Genomic DNA, 21,440 nt, shown 5'->3' with positions numbered 1-21,440 from the left:
ACAGTGATTAAACATTTATATAACTTATGATCACCCAATAAATCTAATACCCATCTGACACCATGCATAGATATTACAATACTACTATATTCCCCATTCTATACTCTACATTACCATGATTATTTTGTAACTACCATTTTGTACCTCTTAATTCCCTCCCCCTTCAACCATCCCCCACCCACAGTCTGATAACCATCAAAATACTCTCTATATCTATGAGCTTGTTTTTGTTTTGTTTGTTTATCCTTTTCTCTAGATTCCACATACAACATTTGTCTTTGTCTGACTTACTCCGCTTAGCACAATACCCTCTAGGTCCATCCATGTTGCAGATGGCAAGATTTTATTCTTTTCTATGGCTGAGTAATATTCCTTTGTATATCGTACTACCTCTTCTTTATCCATTCATCTATTGATGGACACCCAGGTTGCCTCCATATTTTGGCTATTATAAATAATGCTGCAATGAACATATAGATGCATATGTCTCTTCAAAGTAGTATTCTCCAGATAAATACCCAGAAGTAGAATTACTGGATCTTTGTCTCTTGTTATAGCCTTTGCTTTAAAGTCTATTTTGTTTAGTATAAGTATTGCTATTGCAGATTTTTTTGTTTCTATTTTCATGAAATACATTTTTCCATCCCTTTACTTTCAGTATCTGTGTGTATTTCTATCTGAACTGAGTCTCTTGTAGGCAACATATGTAAGGATCTTGTTTTCTTATCTTTATCTGTTTTTTTTTCTTCTGCTACATGAACTTTTAGTGTCATGTTTAAGAAACTATTGCCTAATCCAAAGTCACAAAAATTTACCCCTGTTTTCTTCTAAGAGTATTATAGTTTTAGCTCTTACATTTAGGTTTATGATCCATTTTGAGTTAATTTAATAAATGGTATATGTCTGCCTTTATTATTTTCATGTGGATATCCAGTTGTCCCTGCTTTATTTGTTGAAGAGACTATTCTTTCCCACTGAGTTGTCTCAGTACTCTTATAGAAAATCAACTGGCCGTAGATACGTGGGTTTATTTCTGGACTCCCGATCCAATTATATTCATCTACATGTCTTTCTTTACATGAATGCCACAGTTTTTTGATTACTGTAGCTTTATAGTAAGTACTGAAATCAGAAAGTGTGTGAGTCCTCTGTCTTTTGTTTCTTTTTGAGATTGTTTTGGCTATTCTTGCATTTCCATATTAGTTTTAGAATCGGCATGTCAATTTTTGCAAGAAGTCAGCTATGATTTTGATAGAGATTGCATTTAAATCTCTAGATCAACTTTGCCATCTTAAAAATATTTAGGCCCCCAACTCATCAATGTAGAATATCTTTCCATGCAAAAATGCTTTACAAATATTAGCAAATCAAATTCAGCAATGTAGAAAAAGTATTATATGCCATAACAAAGTAGAACTCATCCCAGGAATGCAAGGTTGGGTCAACATATGAAAACCAATCAATATAACATACCACACGAATAAAATAAAGGGAAAATGATCTCCTTAATAAACACAAAAACACTTTAGACAATATTCAATATACCTTCCTAATAAAACCACTCAACAAACAGGGAATAGAAAAAAATTACTCAACTAGATAAAGAGCATCTCTGAAAACCTCCACCTTTTCATCATACTTAATGGTGAAAGTTCGAATGATTTCTCACTAGGACTGCAGACAAGACAAGAATGTCTGCTTTCCTCACTCTTACATAATTATGTCAATCAATACAGAGAAGGAATTTAATGAAATTCGACACATATTTATGAAAAAACTACCAAAAAGTAGGAAGAGATAGGAATTACCTCCACTCGATAATGAGCATCTATAACAAAACTACAGCTAACATCATACTTAATAATGAAAGACTGAATACTTTCCCTTGAAGCTTAGAAACAAGACAAAGATTTATGTTCTCATCACTTCTGTGCAACATTATAGTACAGATTCTAGTCAGTGCAATAAGACAAGAAAACAAAATAGAAGTTACCTACATTGGAAATAAAAATAAAACTGTCATTATTTACATACATCAAACTTGTCCTCATACAAAATATGATAAAACCAACAAAAAGGTATTAGAAATACAGATTGGAAAGGAAGAAATATTTGCAGGTAGCATGATTGTATATATAGTAAATTTCAAGGAATCTACATAAAAAACCCTAGAACTAATAAATGAGTTCAGCAATGTTGCAAGATATAAGATTGATACACACAAACACAAAAATGCATCACATTCTTAAGTGCTAACAATGAACATGTAGAAAGTTAAATTAAAAACACAATATCATTTAGTCATTCCAAAGAACATGAAGTTTATCTATAAACATTTTTAAAAACATGTATAAGATCTGTGCTCTGAACATTAAGAAGTACTTATGAAAGATATCAAAGAACACCTAAATAAATAGACATATTATGTACATTGATTGGAAATCTCAACATAATAATGAAGTTAATTCTCCCAAATTAGAAACTATAGGTTTAATGAAATTCCTATCAAAATCCTATCAAAGTTTGATTGTAGACATATGTTTGCTTACTCTAAAATTATATGGAAAAGGCTTACAATAGCTAAACAATCTTAGAAAAGAAGAACAAAGTAGATGACAACCCTCTGGAAGATATTAAAGCTGACTACACAGCTGGCATAGTCATAGTGTTATGGTTGGCAGAATGATAGACATATAGATTGATGGAATAGAAAAGAGGATCCAGAAAGAAACCTACGCAGTATACCCAATTCAGTAAAGGAAGGATTGTCTTTCCAATAAATGGTGCTGGAACAGTTAGATATCTTTAGGCAATCAATCAATCAATCAAAAGCTTTGACCTAAACCTCACACATTATATATAAATTAATCTAAAATGAATTATAAATTTAAATGTGAAATATAAAACTAACATTTTTAGAAGAAAACATAGGGGAAAAAATCTTTGGGAACAGAACCTGGTACAGAACTTATATTTGACATCAAAAAGCACACAATATATAAAAGGAAAATGATAAATTGGGCTTCATCTGAATTTTTTAAATTTGCTTTTAAAATTCTGTTAAGAGAAAGAAAGGACACGTTACAGACAGGGAGAAAATATTTGCAAATCACATATCTCATCATGTACTGTGTCTAGAATGTATAAAGAACTTTCAAAACTCAATGCAGGTGGCAAGGAAGCACATGAAAAGATGTACAACATCACTATGCTATCACAGGGACCTATCTGTCTCATACATTGCTGGTGGGAATCTGAAATTGTACAGACCTTTTAAAATAGTTTGATACACAGTGACAGTAATCAAAAGGGATGGTACTGGCAGAAAAACAGACACACGGACCAGTGGAACAGAATCGAGAGTCCAGAAGTAAACCCATATTTATATGGGCAAATTATTTTCGACAAAAAAGCCAAAAACATGGAGAAAGGATAAACCTCTTCAATAAATAGTGCTAGGAAAACTAGAAAGCCACCTGCAAAAGAATGAAACTGGACTGTCATTTATCACCACACACCAAAATTAACTCAAAATGAATTAAGGACCTGAATATAAAACCTGAAACAATAAAATGCATAGAAGAAAACATAGGAACGAAACTCAAGGACCTTGGACTTAAAGAGGATTTTATGAATTTGACTTCAAAGGCAAGGGTAGTAAAAGGTAAAATAAATGAATAGGACTACATCAAACTAAAAAGCTCTGCTCAGCAAAAGAAACCATCAACAAGGTAAAGAGACAACCGTCCAAATGAGAAAATATATTTGCAAGCAACACGTCCAATAAGAGCCTAATATCCAAAATACACAAAGAACTCATACAACTCAATAACAACAAAAAAGCAAATGATCCAATCAAAAAGTGGGCAGAGGACCTGAAGACATTTCTCCCTAGAAGACATACAAATGGCCTACAAACATATGAAAATATGTTCAACATTGCAAATCAAAACCATGATGAGATACCATCTCACACCTGTTAGAATAGCTATAATCAACAGAACAAGTAATAACAAATGTAAGAGAGGATGCGGAGAAAAAGGAGCCCTCATACACTGCTGATGGGACTGCAAATTGGTACAGCCACTATGGAAAACAGTATGGAGGTTTCTCAAAAAACTAGGAATTGATCTACAATATGATCCAGCAATTTCTCTACTAGATATTTACCCCAAAGACTTGAAAACCCATATCTGAAAAGATATTTGCACACCGATGTTCATATTCACAGTGGCCAGGACATGGAAGCAACCGAAGTGTCCTACGATAGATGATTGGCTAAAGAAGCTGTGGTACATATATACAATGGAATGTTACTCAGCCATGAGAAGAGATGAAATATTGCCATTTGTGACAACATGGATGGACCTCGAGATAATCAGGCTAAGTGAAATACACCAGACAGAAAAAGTTAAAAGTCATATATCACTTACATGTGGGATATAAACCTAAAAGCAACAAATGAGTAGGACAAACAAACAGAGACTCATGGACATGAACTGTAGGCTAGTGGTTACCAGAGAGTAGAAGGTGGGGAGGGGGAAGGTAGATGGGGTAAGGGGTCAAAGTATGGGGGTAGGGGAAGGGTGAAGTGGGTAAAGGGGATCAAATATATGGTAGCTGAAGGAAACTGGACTTTGGGTGGTAAACACACAATACAATATACAGATGTCAAATTATAGTGTATACCTGAAAATTATATAATTGTATTAACCAATGTTACCCCAATAAACTCGAGTTAAAAAAATGAAGAGTAAAAGAAAATAAAATAGTTTGGTGACTTCTTATAAAATTAAATCATGTGACCCACAATTGCAATTTTCATGAGTTATCTCAAAGAAATACAAACTTATTTCCACAAAAAGACCTGTACACAAAAGTTTATAGTAGCTTTATTCATAATAGCAAAAAGTTGGGAAAAGCCACATGTCCTTCAACGGGTGAATAGTTAAATAGTCTTTGGTACATTTATACCATAGAATACTACTCAGCAATAAAAAAGAATGAACTGTTGATATGTGGAACTACTTGGATGAAACTCCAGAAACTTATATAGAATAAAAAGCCTTTTCCATAAGGTTATGTGCTGCATGATTGCATTTATATATTATTCTTGAAATGAAAAAAAAAAATGTTAAAATGAACAGATTAGTGGTTGCATACACAGGAAAAAAATAAAATAAAGTTTCAGAAATTGACCCTGAGGAAGTTCAATATTGGACTTTCTTTTAGACAAAGACTTTAAATCTACTGTCTTAAATATGCTCAAAGATCTAAAGAAAGCCATGGAAAAATAAATGAACAAAACCAGGAGAACAGTATCTTACCAAACGAGACTATCAATAAAGAGGCAGAAGTTATAAAAAGAAAAGAAATAGAAATTCTGGAACTGAAAAGTATAATCACTGAAATGAAAAAATTAGTAGGAGAGTTCCAAAGCAAATTTGATCAGGCATAAAAAATAATCATCAGACCTGAAGATAATCCAATCTAAGGAACAGAAAGAAAAAAAAAAGATTCAAAAAAAATGAACAGAGGCTGAGAGACCTCTGGCATACCTTAAAATAAATGAAAATACTGTTAACAGTAGTCTCAGAGGGAGCAGAGAGAAAGTAGCAGAAAGTACTGCTAGTATAAACTCAAAGAGACATTGCTAGTATAAACTCCAAGACACATTATGGTCAATATGTCAAAGCCAAAGAGAGAGTAAATCTTGAAATCAGCAAAAGAGAAGTAACTTATCATGTGTAAGGGATACTCAGTAAGATTAACAGCCAATTTCTCCACAGAAACTGTGGAGGCCAGAAAGCATGGTATGACATATTTAAAGTGCTAAAAGAAAGAACTGTAAACCAAATATTCTATATTCACCAAAACAAAACAAAATTTGAAAGAATTTGTCACTAGGAGACCTACCTTATATGGAATACTAAAGGGAGTCCTCTAGGCTAAAACGAAAGGACGCTAGGCAAAAACTCAAAGCCAAAGAAAGAAAGAAAGAACAACAATAAAGATAGCTGCAAAGATAAATGGGAAAGAGAGTAGTATTGCATTTTTGGTTTTAAATCCTCTTTTTTTTCTAGATGATTTAAAAGGCAAATGCTTGAAACAATAATTATAAATCTTTGTTATTGGACACACACTGCCTATAGATGTAATTTCTGACAATAACAACATGAAAGGCAAAGGAGCTGTAAATGAGCAGAATTTTGCACTGTTGAAAGGAAGTTGGTCTTAATTTATACTCAATTGTTGTAAAATTAAGATACTAATTGTAATTCCCCATAGTAACCACTAATAAAAATGTACAGGAAATAACTGAGAAAGAATCAAAATGGTACACTAGAAAAATGTCTATCACAACGGAAGGCAGTAATGGATAAATTGAGGAGTAAAAAAAAAGGTATAAGACATATAGAAACAAAATAATAATCCATTAAGAAGATATAACAGTGATAAACAGATATGAACTTAACAATAGAACCTCAAAATATATGAAAAAAACCTGACAGAATTAAAAGGAGTAATAGACATTTGTACAATCATAGTTGAAGACTTAAATATCCTACTTCAAATAATGGATAGAACAAGTGGACAGAAAATTAATAAAGAGATAGGGGACTTGAACAACACTATAAAACTAATTAGACTTAACAGACATATAGAATATACTACCTAACAAGAAGAGAATGTGAATTCTTCTCAAGTACACATGAAACATTCTTCAGAATAGATCATATGTTAAGACACAAAGTAAGTTTCAATAAATTAAAAAATTTAAATCATACAAAACTCTCTAATTGCAATGGGATGAAACTAGAAATCAATAACAGGAGCAAAATACAAAATTATTTTTTTAAATTTGGAAATTAAACAACACATTCTTAAATAATCATTATATTGAAGAGGAAATTACAAGCAGATTTAGAAAATACTTTGAGATGAATGAAAATAAAAACACAACATACCTATTTGTGTGTGACAGAAGGCAACTAAACTTTAGATGATAGGTACACAATGCAATATACAAATGATGTATTATAAAACTGTATACCCAAAACTTATATAGTGTTATTAACCGATGTTACCCCCAATAAATTTAATTTAAAAAATGAAAGTGTTATTATTACTACGAACCTTACAGATATAGAAAAGATTATAAAAGAATACTATGAACAATTACATGCCAACAAGTTAGATAACCTATATGAAATGGATGAATTCTTAGTGGTATGCAAAACTACCAAAACTGACTTAAGAATAATTACAAAATGTGAGTAGATTTATAACAAGTAAAGAGGTAGAATCAGTAAACAACATCTCAACAAAGAAAAACCCAGGACCAAATGGCTTCACTTATGAATTCTATCAAATGTTGAAAGAAAAATTAACATCATCCTCAAACTCTTTCAAAAAAATAGGCAAAAAGTTAATGCTTCCTAACTATTGTATGAGGCCAGCATTACTCTGATACAAAAGTCATACAAAGACAGCACAAGTAAAGAAAACTATACACCAATATTCCTTATTAATATAGATGCAAAAATTCTCAGCATAATGCTAGTAAACCAAATTCAGCAGCATCTTAAAAGGATTGTACAACATAACCAAGTGGGATTTATCCTATGAATGCAAGCGTTGTTCAACATATGAAAATCATTCAATATAATATACCACATTAATAGACAAAGGAAAAAAAACACATCTCAATTAATACAGAAAAGGCATTTGACAAAACCCAATATCCTTTCATGATAAACACACTCACAAACTAGAAATAGAGGGAAGTTCCTCAACATGATAAAGGCATATGTGAAAAACCCACAGCTAATATAATATTCAGTGGTGATAGAGTGAAAGCCTGTCCCCTAAGGTCAGAAACAAGAGAAGGATGCCCACTATCACCAGTTCTGTTCAACTTTGTACTGGAAGTTTTAGCTAGGAAAATTAGGCAAGAAAAAAAAAAGAAAAGATATCCAAATTGGAAAGGAATAAATGGAACTCAATTTTCAGATGATATGACCTAATATATAAAAAATCCTAAAGAATCCACAAAAATTAGAGCTAATAAATGAATCCAATAAAGTTGCATACAGAAGCAACACCCAAAACTCTGTTGAATTTCTCTACACCAGCAATTAGCAATCTTAAAATAAAATTATGAAGACAATTCCATTTACAAGTGCATCAAAAAATAATAAAACAAGGAATAAATTTAACAAAACTAGTGTAAAGCTTATAATTTGAAAACTACAAAACATTTTCAAATAAATTGTGAAGAATTAAATTAATAGAAAAATGCCCCGTGTTCATGGATTGGCAGACTTAATATTGTTACAATGGCAATACTATGCAAGGCAATCTACAGATTCAATGCAATGCCTATCAAAATCCCATGACCCTTTTTTTTCTGAAATGGAAAGGGGGATCCTAAAAGTTATGTGAAATTGCAAGGGATCCCAAATATCCAAAATAATCTTGAAAAACAAAACATTTGATGACTGAAACGTCTCAATTTGAAAACTTACTGCAAAGTTATAGTAATTAAAGCAGTGTGGTAATGGCAAATGGATGGACACATGAATTAGTGGAATAGAATTGAGAGTCCAGACATAAATTCATACATCTATTATCAACTGATTTTCTACAAGGGTGCTAAGACCATTCAATTAGAAAAGAATAATTTTTTTCAGCACATGGTACCTGGACAATTGAATAGCCGCATGTAAAAGATTGAAGTCGAACTCCTTGTTAACACTGTATACAAAAAATAACTCAAAATCAGTTTAAGACCTAAATATAGAACTAATGGTATAAGACTCTTAGAAGAAAACAGGGGTAAATTTTCATGACTTTGAATTTGGTATGGATTCTCAGATATGACATCAAACCAAAACATAAGCAACAACGACAAAAAAATAGATACATGGAATTCATAAAAATTCAAAAGTTTTGTTCTTCAGAGGGCACTATCAATAAAATTGAAAAGACAACCTATAGAATAGGAGAAAATATTTAAAAATCATATTTATTAAGGGTGCAGTATCTATAATATGTAAAGAACTCAACAACAAAAAGACAAACAACCTGATTAAAGAATAATCAAAGGACTTAAATAGACATTTCTCCAAGGAATGTAAATAAATGTTCAACAAGCTGGTGTTGAGAATGTAAATGTTATATAGTTACTTTGGGAAACACTTTGGCCAAAATCAATTGACAATACATGTATGAATTTATTTATGGACTCTCAATTCTATTCCACTGATCTATATATTTATCCATTTGCCAGTACTATAACTTTGTAGTAAGTTTTCAAATTGAAAATTTTCAGTCGTTTCCCAAAATGTTAAACATAGAATCGCTATATGAACTAGAAATTCTACTCCTAGCTATACACACCAAAAGAATTGAAAACAGATACTTAAACAAATGCATATATACAAATGTTTGTATCAGTACTGTTTACATTAACACCAAGGTGGAAAAACAGCAATGAATGTCTATTAACTGATGAATAGATAAACAAAATGTGGCATATCCATGCAATGGACTATAATTCAGCCATAAAAAGCAATCGCATACTGATACATATTATAACATGGATGAACCTTAAAAATATTATGCTAAGTGAAAGAAACCAAACAGAAAAGGTCATGTGTTATATAATTCCATTTATGTGAAATATCTAGAATTGACAAATCTATAGAGACAGAAAGCAGATTAGTGGTTTCCAGGGACTGTGGGGAGGAAGAGTGAGTAGTGAGAATGGAGAATAGGTAGCGAATGGGCATGAGGTTTCATTTTGGGGGTAATGAAAATATTTTGAGGAGAGAGATGATGTTTGAACAATATGCATAAGATGCCTTTGAATTGTATACTTAAAATGTTTAATTTTATATTATGCAAATTTTCATAAACTTAAATAGTAATAACTCTAGGTGCCATGAGAAGAATGGATATGAAAATAGCATGAATGGGCATGAGACCAGTTAGAAGGCTTTGATAGTGGTCCAGAATGAGAGATGATGGTGGTCCAAAATAAGGTGCTGGCAGTAGGGGTGGAGAGGGGCAAACTAATTAAAAATTATTTAGGAACCAGTATGTAAAAGACTTGGTGGCCAACAAAATGAGGAGTGTATGATAGACATTGAGGACACTTCCAAAGTTTTGAGGCTGGACATCTAGGCAAACAGTAACACCATTGGGGTGAAAACCCATTTTACAGATGCAGAACTGGAGAGGCCATTGGCTTTCCCACTATCACATAGTGAGCCAGTAAGGAAAACATGCCCAGTGCTACTATCTTGCTCTCCTGACTTCTGGTTCAGAAGGATTTGCATATAATATAGCAAATATGAGTAGTAACTTAAAAAAATTACCTGAATATTTTCCAATAACTGCACAATTGACATCATATTTGCCTTCATTTTAATACCTGTGCTTGAAATTATAAAATTTTAGCCATGATCATATTTCAATGTAACTACATTTCTCCTCTCTGAACCCCCAGCGTCTGCTACCTCCCTTTATAATGCTTTCTATCCAGTATTGACAACCCTGAAAGCCCCTTCTCTTATTGGCTTTCCCCTTTCTACCAACACAACCCAGGGATCATACTGTACTTTCTTCTCCTCTCTCTGAAGCAGTACAGTTGTAAGGGACTGAATTTCTGCAGCCTCAAGCCTTTTGGTGTTGAAATAGAGATGAGCCACTCAGAGCACCCCAAGTATAGGGATAAGTAGAAGAGGCCTTGGGCTTGGGGTTGGGGACTGGGCAGGAGGAAGGAAACAAAGCAGGTAACCTTATGAGGAAGACCTCAGTCCTAGGTAGCAGGAGACGGTGGGGGTAGGGGCACAGCAAAACCTCAGCTGCTGAAGAGGAAGAGCTGGGACCTTTTGTCTCATAATGTATGGAAGAGTGTGTGTATGTATGTGATGATGATGATTAAATGGTACATGGTATCAGCGAAAATTATCAGCACGGATGCTGATTAGGTATGCTGAAGAACTAATAGTATGGAAGGAAACTGGAAAAATTGGTCTGAGTGTGGAAAAGTAATACTAATTACAATCATTTATGCGAACTGCCTACCATTTATGACTAATTACCACCCAACACAATAACCATTAGGTATATCATTAAATATGTGTCAGATTAACTTTGTTGTCAGTTTTATTTGTGATTAGAACAGTAAACTCTGTGTGTATGCTTGTGCTTAATAGTTTGTTGCTCATGCAAGCACGGCTGTCAGCTCACAATTTGAAAAAAAAAACATAATGTTAGGGCTGGAGCCTGGCAGGCTTTGAATTCCAGGCTAAGTAGTTTATAGTTAATTTAGGAGGCAATGGGGAGCCCTTACAGAATAATCAATGGGGGAGATACATGATCAGTGCTGTATTTTAGGAATCACAGACCTGCAGGGCTGGAAGATTCCTTAGAGATTAGTCACCCAATGGTCACCAGCCAGAGGACACTGGCAACCACCTTGGGGGTTCTAGAGTGATTGTCAAGATTTCAGAAAGACTAAAAGGAACCATGCATTTTTCCATTATAAAGTTGTATAGATCAACTACAATGTCAATATTATTTGTTTGGAGCTAGAATTAATCAAACTGGGACACTGATCAAAAGCATTGATTGTCAGTTATAAAAGTCTGATGATGATTTTTTTGAATGGGAAAACAAGTTAATTGCTTAACAAATTAAAATTTTAGCATTAGATATATTTTTTTTCTAATGATGGTCTCCACAGGTTAACAAAACAAAAAGGGTCTTGGGTGGTGAAAATTTTGGGAGCCTCTATTGTAGTCCAACCAATACTTTCACTTACAGATGGAGAAACATAGCCTAGATATAGATGGAACTTACCTTGGAAGAAGGTAGATAAAAAGATTGAACAGCGCAAATAGAAGATAGGTGAGACTAGAGACCACAAAACCAAAACCAGTTCAGTAGCAAATCGAGGTGCCTGGATTAAGGTGGCAGAAAATTATCTACAAAGAGAATGGCAGATGGGAGAAAATGGAAAAGACTGTGCCAGATAGGACCACTGGTTAGATCTGGGTAGAGAAAAGAAGAAAGAAGTTGAGAATGACTCTGAAAACCTCAGTGTGACTGAATGGGGCAATGATGGTATCATTAGCAGAAATATAAAAAGCTGGAGGAGGAAATGGTTTGGGGGTGAAGGGAAATCATGAGTTTGGTTTGAGAAATAGTGACTGTAACTTATAGGGTTGCATATTCAAAAGGGGTATGGCAATACCAATGAGAAACACTTGGGTTTATATCCTGACTTGTTTATACTTTGTAAGTTGACAAGGAATTTTTCCTTTGACTCTCGGTTTTCATATCTACAGATCTGGGGCAATGATATCTGCCTTATAGAGTTAGTGAGAGGATTAAATAGAAGAGTGTATGTTAAGTACCTAACACAATATCTAGCAAGTGGTGAGTACTCATTACTCTTCTCTGGAGGAAGTATGGTGATAGAAATGTTGAAGAGGCAGTTAAGAAACAAAGGAGAGTTCAGGAGAGGTATCAGATGCCAGGCTATATTTTTAGGATCTAAACATAAAACTCTGATAATACTTTCCCAGGGTTTCTGGGCAGATGAAGTCACCAGGGGAGAATACGAGAGAAGCCACACTTACTGGGAATTTGGGAAGGAATCCAGCAAAGGAAACTGAAGGAATGGACAGAGTGAGATAAGGGAGGCAAATTAATCTGAAAGTGGAAGGTGTGGATTGTAGGGTCAAATGTAGTAAAAAAGATCCAGAAAATAAAAACAGAGATGAGGCCATTAGGAGGTCACTTTTAGAGACAGCAGAGAACTAGGGATGAATTAAATGAGAAGCTAAGTTGTGAGTGAAGGTGAGATAGCAGAGACAATAAAGAAAAGGCAGCTTTTTCAACATGGACCATGAAAAAGAGACAGATGACAATAACTCAAAAGAGTGGCAGCTATAAGGAAAAATTATTTCAGGCTACTTAGAACCTGAGTATGTTGTATACAAGAGAATAATACCAGTGGAGAGGAATAGACCAATAAGGCAGAAAAGAGAGGTCATATTTGTAAAGCAGCCTCTCTTAAGCTATGCATAGGCAGCCCCAGGCTTTGGTTACTTTAAAGATGTGCTTAGTGGAGGACCTAATGTTTTAGCCAAGAGAAGTCACCTGAGGTCAAACCAGAAGCAAGGAGTCCCATTGAAGCTGTTTGCTTAGATTTGTGAACAAACCACACCAAATAAGGAGCTACTCTGCTCAGTGTGCAAGGAATATGATATGATTTAGAAACTCTGAAATCCGAGTATGACTTCCCAAGGCAGGGGACTTAAAATTCGGTCCCTCAGGATCTTTTGATACGATTAGGCTTTACTAGCTCATAGTAATTAAAATTAAACCTATTTTCTTTAAAGTATGGAAAAAGACCCAGGTGTTCAATATTCCTGTTTAACTTTATTCTGGACATATCTGGCTGATGTAATTAGACGAGCAAAAAAAAAATAAGAGATTTTTAAAAATTGGAAGATAACATCTAGAATGGTGGTGTAAACAACTTGACAGATTTTCTCCCCAGCAAAACAACCAATTAATGTGCGAAAATAATTTTTCTAAAAACACACACGCAAACATTTAATGTCCCTGGAAATTGTCTCAAGGCATAAAGAAAATGGAGAAACATTTATTTACGAAAACCTATTAAACCTTGGTAAGAACAACGAGAGTCTGAGGCATTTAAGCCAAACCTACTCCCATCCCCTACCTGACCCCGGGTAAGTGATGGAAGCTATCTTCTGGCCAGGTGTGGCTAAAAGGAGAGCAACCTCTACCCTAGTTCTTTGTCTAAGGCTACTATTTCACAATTGTCAAGGCAAGCTGGTAGCAGCGTTAACTTCCCCCGACCCTGTGTTGCAGACACACTATTCAGGGAGGCACAGCTAAGAGGACTGGTGCCCCCATCCTCTACTCAGCTCCCACTTGTAGGGCAAGGGCTCTGCCCCAGGCATGACAGGCTGAGAATACTGGGGCTTTGATCACCCTTACCCCAGCTCGCTAATAGGTGGTATGTTTCATACTTGGAGGGCAAGCAAACAAAAGAAATCAGGGATTATTACCTCCCATACAGTGTCTGCAGGGGTGTCACTCAGGGAGAAACAGAACACTATTTCACCTCTCAGCTCCAGTTCAATAGTGTGGAGATTCTGCTCACACTATCACTAAAGATGTACCTATCCTGGGATGATATGATATACATGGGATGATATGATACATAGCTTTTGTGTCTGGCTTTCACTTTTATAATGCTTTCAAGGTTCTTCTTTGCTGTACTCTGTATCAATACTTCATTCCATTTTTTTTTTACTTCGTTCCTTTTTTTATTGTGGTAAAATATGCATAACTTAAAATTGACCAATTTAACTACTTTTAAGTACACATTTCAGCAACATTAAATACATTCACATTGTCGTGCGATCATCACCACTATCTCTCTTCAGAATTTTTTATCATCTGTACCCATTAAACAACAATGCCCAACTCCTGCTTCCCCTGATAACCACTATTCGACTTTCTGTCTCTATGAATTTTGCTGTTGTAGTTACTTCATATAAGTGCAATCATACAATATTTGTCTCTTTGTGTCTGGTTCATTTGGCTGAATCATATTCTAGTGTATGGATATACTACATTTTGTTTACCTGTTCACCAGTTGATGGGTATTTGGGTTATTTTCATTTTTTGGCTATTATGAATAATGCTGCTATGAACGTTGTGTACAAGTTTTTGTACAGACATGTGTTTTCATTCTTCATGGGCATATACGTAAGAGTAGAATTGTTGTGTCACATGGTAATTTCATATTTAATCTTTTAAGGAGCTGCCAAACTATTTTTCAAAACAGCTGCATCATTCTACATTCCAACCATCAATGTATGAGGCTTCCAATTTTTCATCCTTGTCCATACTTGCTATCGATGTGTTTTTTTTTTAATTATAGTCATCCTAGTGGATGTAAACAGTATCTCATTGTGATTTTGACTTGCATTTCCCTTTTTTCATGTGCTTATTGGTCATTTGTATATCTTTAAAAATGTATATTCAAATACTTGGTCTATTTTTTAATTGTTGTCTTTTTATTATTGGCTTGTAATGTTGTAGATACAAGTCCCTTGTCAAATATATGATTTGCAAATATTTTCTCCCATATTGTGGCCTGTATTTTCACTTTCTCGATGGTGTAATTTGAATCACAAAAGTTTTAATTTTTAGTCAAATTTATTTATTTTTTCTATAGTTGTTTGCACTTTTGGTGTCATGTCTTAGAAACCATTGCATAATCCAAGGTCACAGAGACTTAGGACTATATTTTCTTACAGAAGTTTTATAGTCTTAGCACTTCAAAAATAAAACACATAGGATTATCAAGGAGACAACCACATGGAAAAAGCTATCCAATTATTTGGAAAAACATTTCAAATTAATTAATTAATTATTTTATGGTGACGTTGGTTAACGAAATCTGGTGAGTTTCAGCTGTACATTTTAACAGTATGGCATATATATCTTTACATTGTGTGTTCACCTCCCATAGTTAGATTTCTTTCTGTCACCACATATTTGACCCCTTTTACCCCATCTACCTCCCCGCTGCCTCACTCCCTACCCTCTGGTAACTACTAGTCTATTGTCCATGTCCATGAGTCTCTGTTTGTCCTGTTCGTTTGTCGCTTTTAGGCTTATGTCCCACATATAAGTGATATCACGTGAGAATTTGTAATATACTTTTACTTCAGTAAATAGATATAGATATAACCATGTGTTTATGAACTTAATAAATAAAAAGATCTAGTAGTGGGTTTAGTAACTATTATAATTTTGAAGTAGTGAAGAGCATGATGATCTTTTGAGATATCAACACCAGTAATGTGATATAAAAATATCTGTGATTTCTTTTGCTTATGAAGTCATAGGTGCTGCTGATGTTACTTTGGTCTGTTGCTTATATCATAAGAGAGGGAGCCACTACATTTCAGTTAGAGGTTATTAGAAATTAAGACGTAATTTTTTTTCTTACCCAAGTTAATAGATCCTCTGAATTCTACCTGTGGATCCTAATTACAGTTACTGTAGATAAAGTCAAGGCTCCAAATGAATAAGAATACTGTAAAATTTGGTTCTAAGGTATAATTAACAAAGCAAGATTTATCCATGAAATTCAAATATTCAGTAATCAACAAAAAGCTAAAAGAGTAATGTTGAATAATGACAGCTGACTTAGACTTAACTATTACATACCTTGTTTTGAGAAGATTAATTTAATGTAGAAAAATACTTTGGTAGTCCTTTCCTATTTAAATGTGACAAACAATGATGGAATATTACTATCCTTTTAATAACTGGACTGATGGGATTCAAATTTTATCTAAATACTCTAATTCTCTCTAATTCCAACTAAAGGTTGAAAACATACATAATTTACTTTATGGTTGGATTTATTCAAACAGTTCTCAGAAGAGATGGCTTGCTGAGGCTACCAGCTGTGCTGGGCATTCTCAGGTGGATAACTGTGTCAATTGTAAAAGAAAAAGTACCAAATTCTAGAAACATCACAGAGAGAGTGTCCAAGGGAAAACTTTACTGAAGGGTTGCATTTTCGACCTCACTGGAAACAGATCCCTCCACTTAATATTTGTAGATATACTTGCTATTGTTATGGTTTTGAATAAGTAGCACATTTACGTGGTTCAAAAATCAAAGTGATGAATTTAGAAGATGGAGGAATAGGTAAACAATGTACTCCCTTCCTCCCATGACCACTTCAAACTTACAACTAAACTACAGTGCAACCATCATTGAGATTCACCTGAGGTCCAGCTGAACATAAGTCCTATAACTAAGACATACAGAAAAAGTCATGTGGAGACTGATAGGCGGCATTGAGAGGAGCTGGTCCCACTCCGACATGTGGCAGTTAAAAATTGGGAGAGATATTTTGGCTGCAGAGGTCTCCCATGAGGATAAAGGGATTTCAGCCCCATACTGGGCTCCCCAGTCTGGAGTTACAATGCCAGCAAGAGAAGCTCTCTAACTTGTGATTCGGAAAACCAGTGGAGGTTGTGGCTGAGTGAGATGGTAGGCAGCTGGAGTCCCAGGCATTCCTCTTAAAGGGCTCACACGCAGACTTATTTGCTAACAGATTCACTTGCTCTGAGCTCCAGCTCTGGGGCAGCAGCTCCAAAGGCACCAGGGACACATGGAGAGAGACAAAATTGTCTGGCTTCGGGGCGAGGGCTGGAGGGGCAGCTTTCTCCCAGATGGAAGTGCTCACAGAGGTCATTATTCCTTTATTGAGCTCTCTTCTCACTCAGCATGCAGAGGCAGGTGACTATCATATCTGAGTTTCCATCAACCTAGCTCAAAATTGTTTGCCTTACACTGATATTCCTGGACCCTGCCCCACTCAAAAAGTAGACCCACCCAAGCCACTTCCAGTGGCTTTTCCATACAAACAGCCTGTCTTGACTCATACTGTGGATTTTCTTAAAATCTCTCAAAGGTTCACAAACTCCAAAGAAACAGCATCTGGCTTTGGATGTATCATACCTCTTTGAGAAGAAGCCCCAAGCCTGACAAGTGACAGCCAACCTCAGTTTGCAGCTTAGCCTCTTCCAAGAACCTTCAAGCCCAGCACAAGTGGCAACCATCTGCAGATCACTTTTAGCTCATACTAAGTGGCCTTGGGCAGGGCACACACAGTGGCTGACCTTGGCCTGCAACAGAGCCTCTCCCAAGAGGCCCCAGAACCAACATACTCAGTGGCCAGCTTCAAACCACAACAGAGCACCACTCAACCACCTCCACACATGACCCAAGGGGCAGACTCAACAGACACCGTACTATAGTGAATCCTGCTCTATAAGGTCACCTCCTGGACAATAGTCCTTCCACTGTAGTCACAGCCAGTCCTCACAACCAATCAGCCTGAGGGTCAGTCCCTCCCATTGACATGCCAACAGCAATCAGGGCTCAACTACAACAGGAGGGCACACACAACCCACACAGGGAACACACCTGGAATGTCCAGCTCAGATGATCATGGAGACTGTGTCACTGAGTCCCACAAGATACCTACTACATAAGGCCACTCTACCAAAATTAGAAGACATAGGAACCATATCTAATATATAGAAACAAACACAAGAGACAGCCAACATGGGGAGACCAAGACACATATCCCACATGAAAGAACAGAACAGCGCTCCAGAAAAAGAACTCAACAAAATGGAGACGAGCAACCTACCAGATGCAGAATTCAAAACACTGGTCATAAGGATACTCAACGATCTCAAGGAGAACTTCAACAAAGAGTTAGAAAACATAAAAATGGAAATAGAAACCATAAAAAAGAACCAGTCAGAAATGAAGAATATAATAACTGAAATGAAGAGTACGTTAGAGGGAATCAACAATAGATTACAGAAAATAGAGGATCCTATCAGCTATTTAGAAGATAAGGTAGCAGAATACACCCAATCAGAAGAGTAACAAGAAAAAAGAATCCATAAAAAAGAGGATAGTTTAAGGGGCCTCTGGGACAACATCACGCATACCAACATTTGTATCAGAGAGATACCAGAAGGAGAAGAAAGGCAGTAAGGAATTAAAATCTGATTTGAAGAAATTATGATGGAAACCTCCCTTAACCTGGTAAAGAAAATAGACATACGACTCCCCAAAAGTACAGAGAGTTCCAAACAATATGAACCCCAAAAGGCCCACATCAAGACACATCATAATTAAAATGCCAAAGGTTAAAGACAAGAAGAGAATCTTAATAGCAGTAAGAGAAATACAGTTAGTTACGTACAAGGGAGCTCCCATAAGAGTGTTATCTGATTTCTCAACAGAAACTTTGTAGGCCAGAAGGGTTTGGCACAAAATACTCAAACTGATGAAAAGCAAGGACCTACAGCCAAGATTATCCTACCCAGCAAAGCTATCATTTAGAATTAAAGGACAGATAAAGAGCATCCCAGACAAGAAAAAGCTAAAGGAGTTCATCACTATCAAACCATTCTTACAAGAAATGTTAAAGCGACTTTTTTTAAGAAAAAGGAAGAAAAAAATAAAAAAATATAAATGTTAAAATGGCAATAACTACATACCTATCAATAATTACTTTAAATGTAAATAGATTAAATTCTCCAATCAAAGGACATAGGGTAACTAAATGAATAAGAAAAGAAGACCCTTACAAAAATCTCGCTTCTGCTTGAAAGACAGACATAGACTTTTAAGTAAAGGGATGGAAAATGATATGTTTGAAAGTAGAAATGAAAAGAAAAAAAACTGTTGCAGTAACTATTTTACTAGACCAAATAGACTTTAACACAAAGACTGTAAGGCTATAACAAGAGACAAAGAAGGACCCAGTAATCTGACTTCTGGATATTTATCTGAAGAAACCCAAAACACTACTTCACAGGGACATGTGAATCCATATGTTCATTGAAGCATTATTTACAATAGCCAAGACATGGAAGCAACCTAAATGTCCATCAATAGATGAATAGATAAAGAAGTAGTACATATATACAATGGACCATTATTTAGCCATAGAGAAACTGAAATCTTGCCATCTTCAACAACATGGATGGACCTAAAGGGTATTATCTTAGGTAAAATAAGTTAGACAGAGAAAGACAAATATCACATAATTTCACTTATAAATTGGAATCTAAAAACAAACAATGAACAAAACAGAAGGATACTTATAGATACAGAGAACAAACCTTTTTTGAACAAATTGTTCAAAAAAAATAACAATCCACAACAATACAGGCTCTGGAGCCAGACTGGTTACCAGAAGGGAGGATGTTGGGAGGATGCATGAAAAAGGTGAAGGGATTAAGAAGTACAAATTGGTAGTTACACAATAGTCATCAGAATATAAAGTACAGCATAGGGACTACAGTCAATAATATTGTAATAACTATGTACGGTGTCAGATGAGTACTAGATTTATCGGGGTGATCACTTTTTAAATTATACATACTGTGTTATATATCTGAAACTAAAATAATATTGTATATCAACTGTAATTGAAAAATAAAAAAAATATTTTTTAAAAATAGGAAGTGGTAAAATAATGTATAGTGTATACACTTCGGAACACTACTGCTGCCATTATAAAAAATTAGTAGATCTGCATTACTAACATACAAGGATGTCCACAATATACTGACATATTCCTTAGTGAATATAGCTAGTTGTCTAATAGTATTCATTGTTGGATCCCACTTCTGTTTTAAATATGTGTGTGTGTATATACACACACATATATACACAAGTATATACATGTGTATATATTATGTACATATATGTTTGTATGTGTATATGTACATGTGTGTGTATATTCATATAACCAGAAACAATGACTGGTTGTGTGTGTATGTGTGTGTTTGTATAAAGAGGACTAAATTGATCCCTATCAAACTATTAATAATAATTATTCCTGAGGATAGAAATGTAGAAATTAGTACAAAATTATCTTTCATTTTGTAACTATATACATGTCAATAATAATATTAATAGCTAACATTATTAAGCTCTTGCTATATACCGGAAACTCTTATAAAGTTTTGATAAATGTTAATTTATTTAATCTTCATAGCACCTCTACGAGGTCAATACTACTATTATGCATATTTTGTCAATGAAGTAACAGAGGCACAGAGAGGCTGGGGAACTTACTTACCCAAGGTTAGTGCAGCTAGTCTGCAGTCTGGCTCCAGAGCCTGTATTGTTGTGGATTGTTATTTTTTTTGAACAATTCACATGTACTTCTTTTGTACCTTTTAATCTCCTGCAATCTTTATACCCAGAAGTAACCATAATGACATTTTGGCATAGTTTCTTCCAGTTTTTTCCTATACGCTTTTAATGAGATCATACAGTACATACAACATGTATTCTTATTTTATCAATTTATATTATTTCACAAACTCTTCCCATGATATTTTCTTGATAACCCAAAGAAAATTCCCAACCTTTAGAAATATATTTTTAATCTACAGCCATGCCACCCTGAACGTGCCTGATTTCATTTGATCTCAGAAGCTAAGCAAGGTCGAGCCTGGTTAGTACTTGGATGAGAGACCACCTAGGAATACCAGGTGCTGTAGGCATTAAAAAAAAGAAATATATTTTTAAGGATGCAAAATGTTGCATCATTTGCAAATATTATACATTCTCCCAGTGTTATTTCTAACATTTACTATAAAAGATAACATCACAAACAATTCAGTGCATAATTTTTAGTCTACTTGCCTTCAGATAGACTCTCTCAGAAGTGGAATTAGTAGGTCAAAGAGAACAAACATTTTTAAGGCTTTTGTTATATATTGCCAAATTTACTTTTTTTTCTCTTTTTTTTTTTT

General features: G+C 34.7%; 1 pseudogene; it reads left to right on the top strand.

Moving 5' to 3' along the window:
- The first annotated feature begins 21,069 nt into the window (after nt 1–21,069).
- On the top strand, nt 21,070–21,188 carry LOC120613360 (uncharacterized; annotated as a pseudogene).
- The last annotated feature ends 252 nt before the right edge of the window (nt 21,189–21,440 follow it).

This window comes from Pteropus medius, unplaced genomic scaffold, assembly GCF_902729225.1.
Source record: "Pteropus medius unplaced genomic scaffold, Ma_sr-lr_union100, whole genome shotgun sequence".
NCBI classification, from domain to species: domain Eukaryota; kingdom Metazoa; phylum Chordata; class Mammalia; order Chiroptera; family Pteropodidae; genus Pteropus; species Pteropus medius.
The sequence above is the reverse complement of the archived record's forward strand: the minus strand, read 5'-3'. Positions and strand labels throughout refer to the sequence as shown.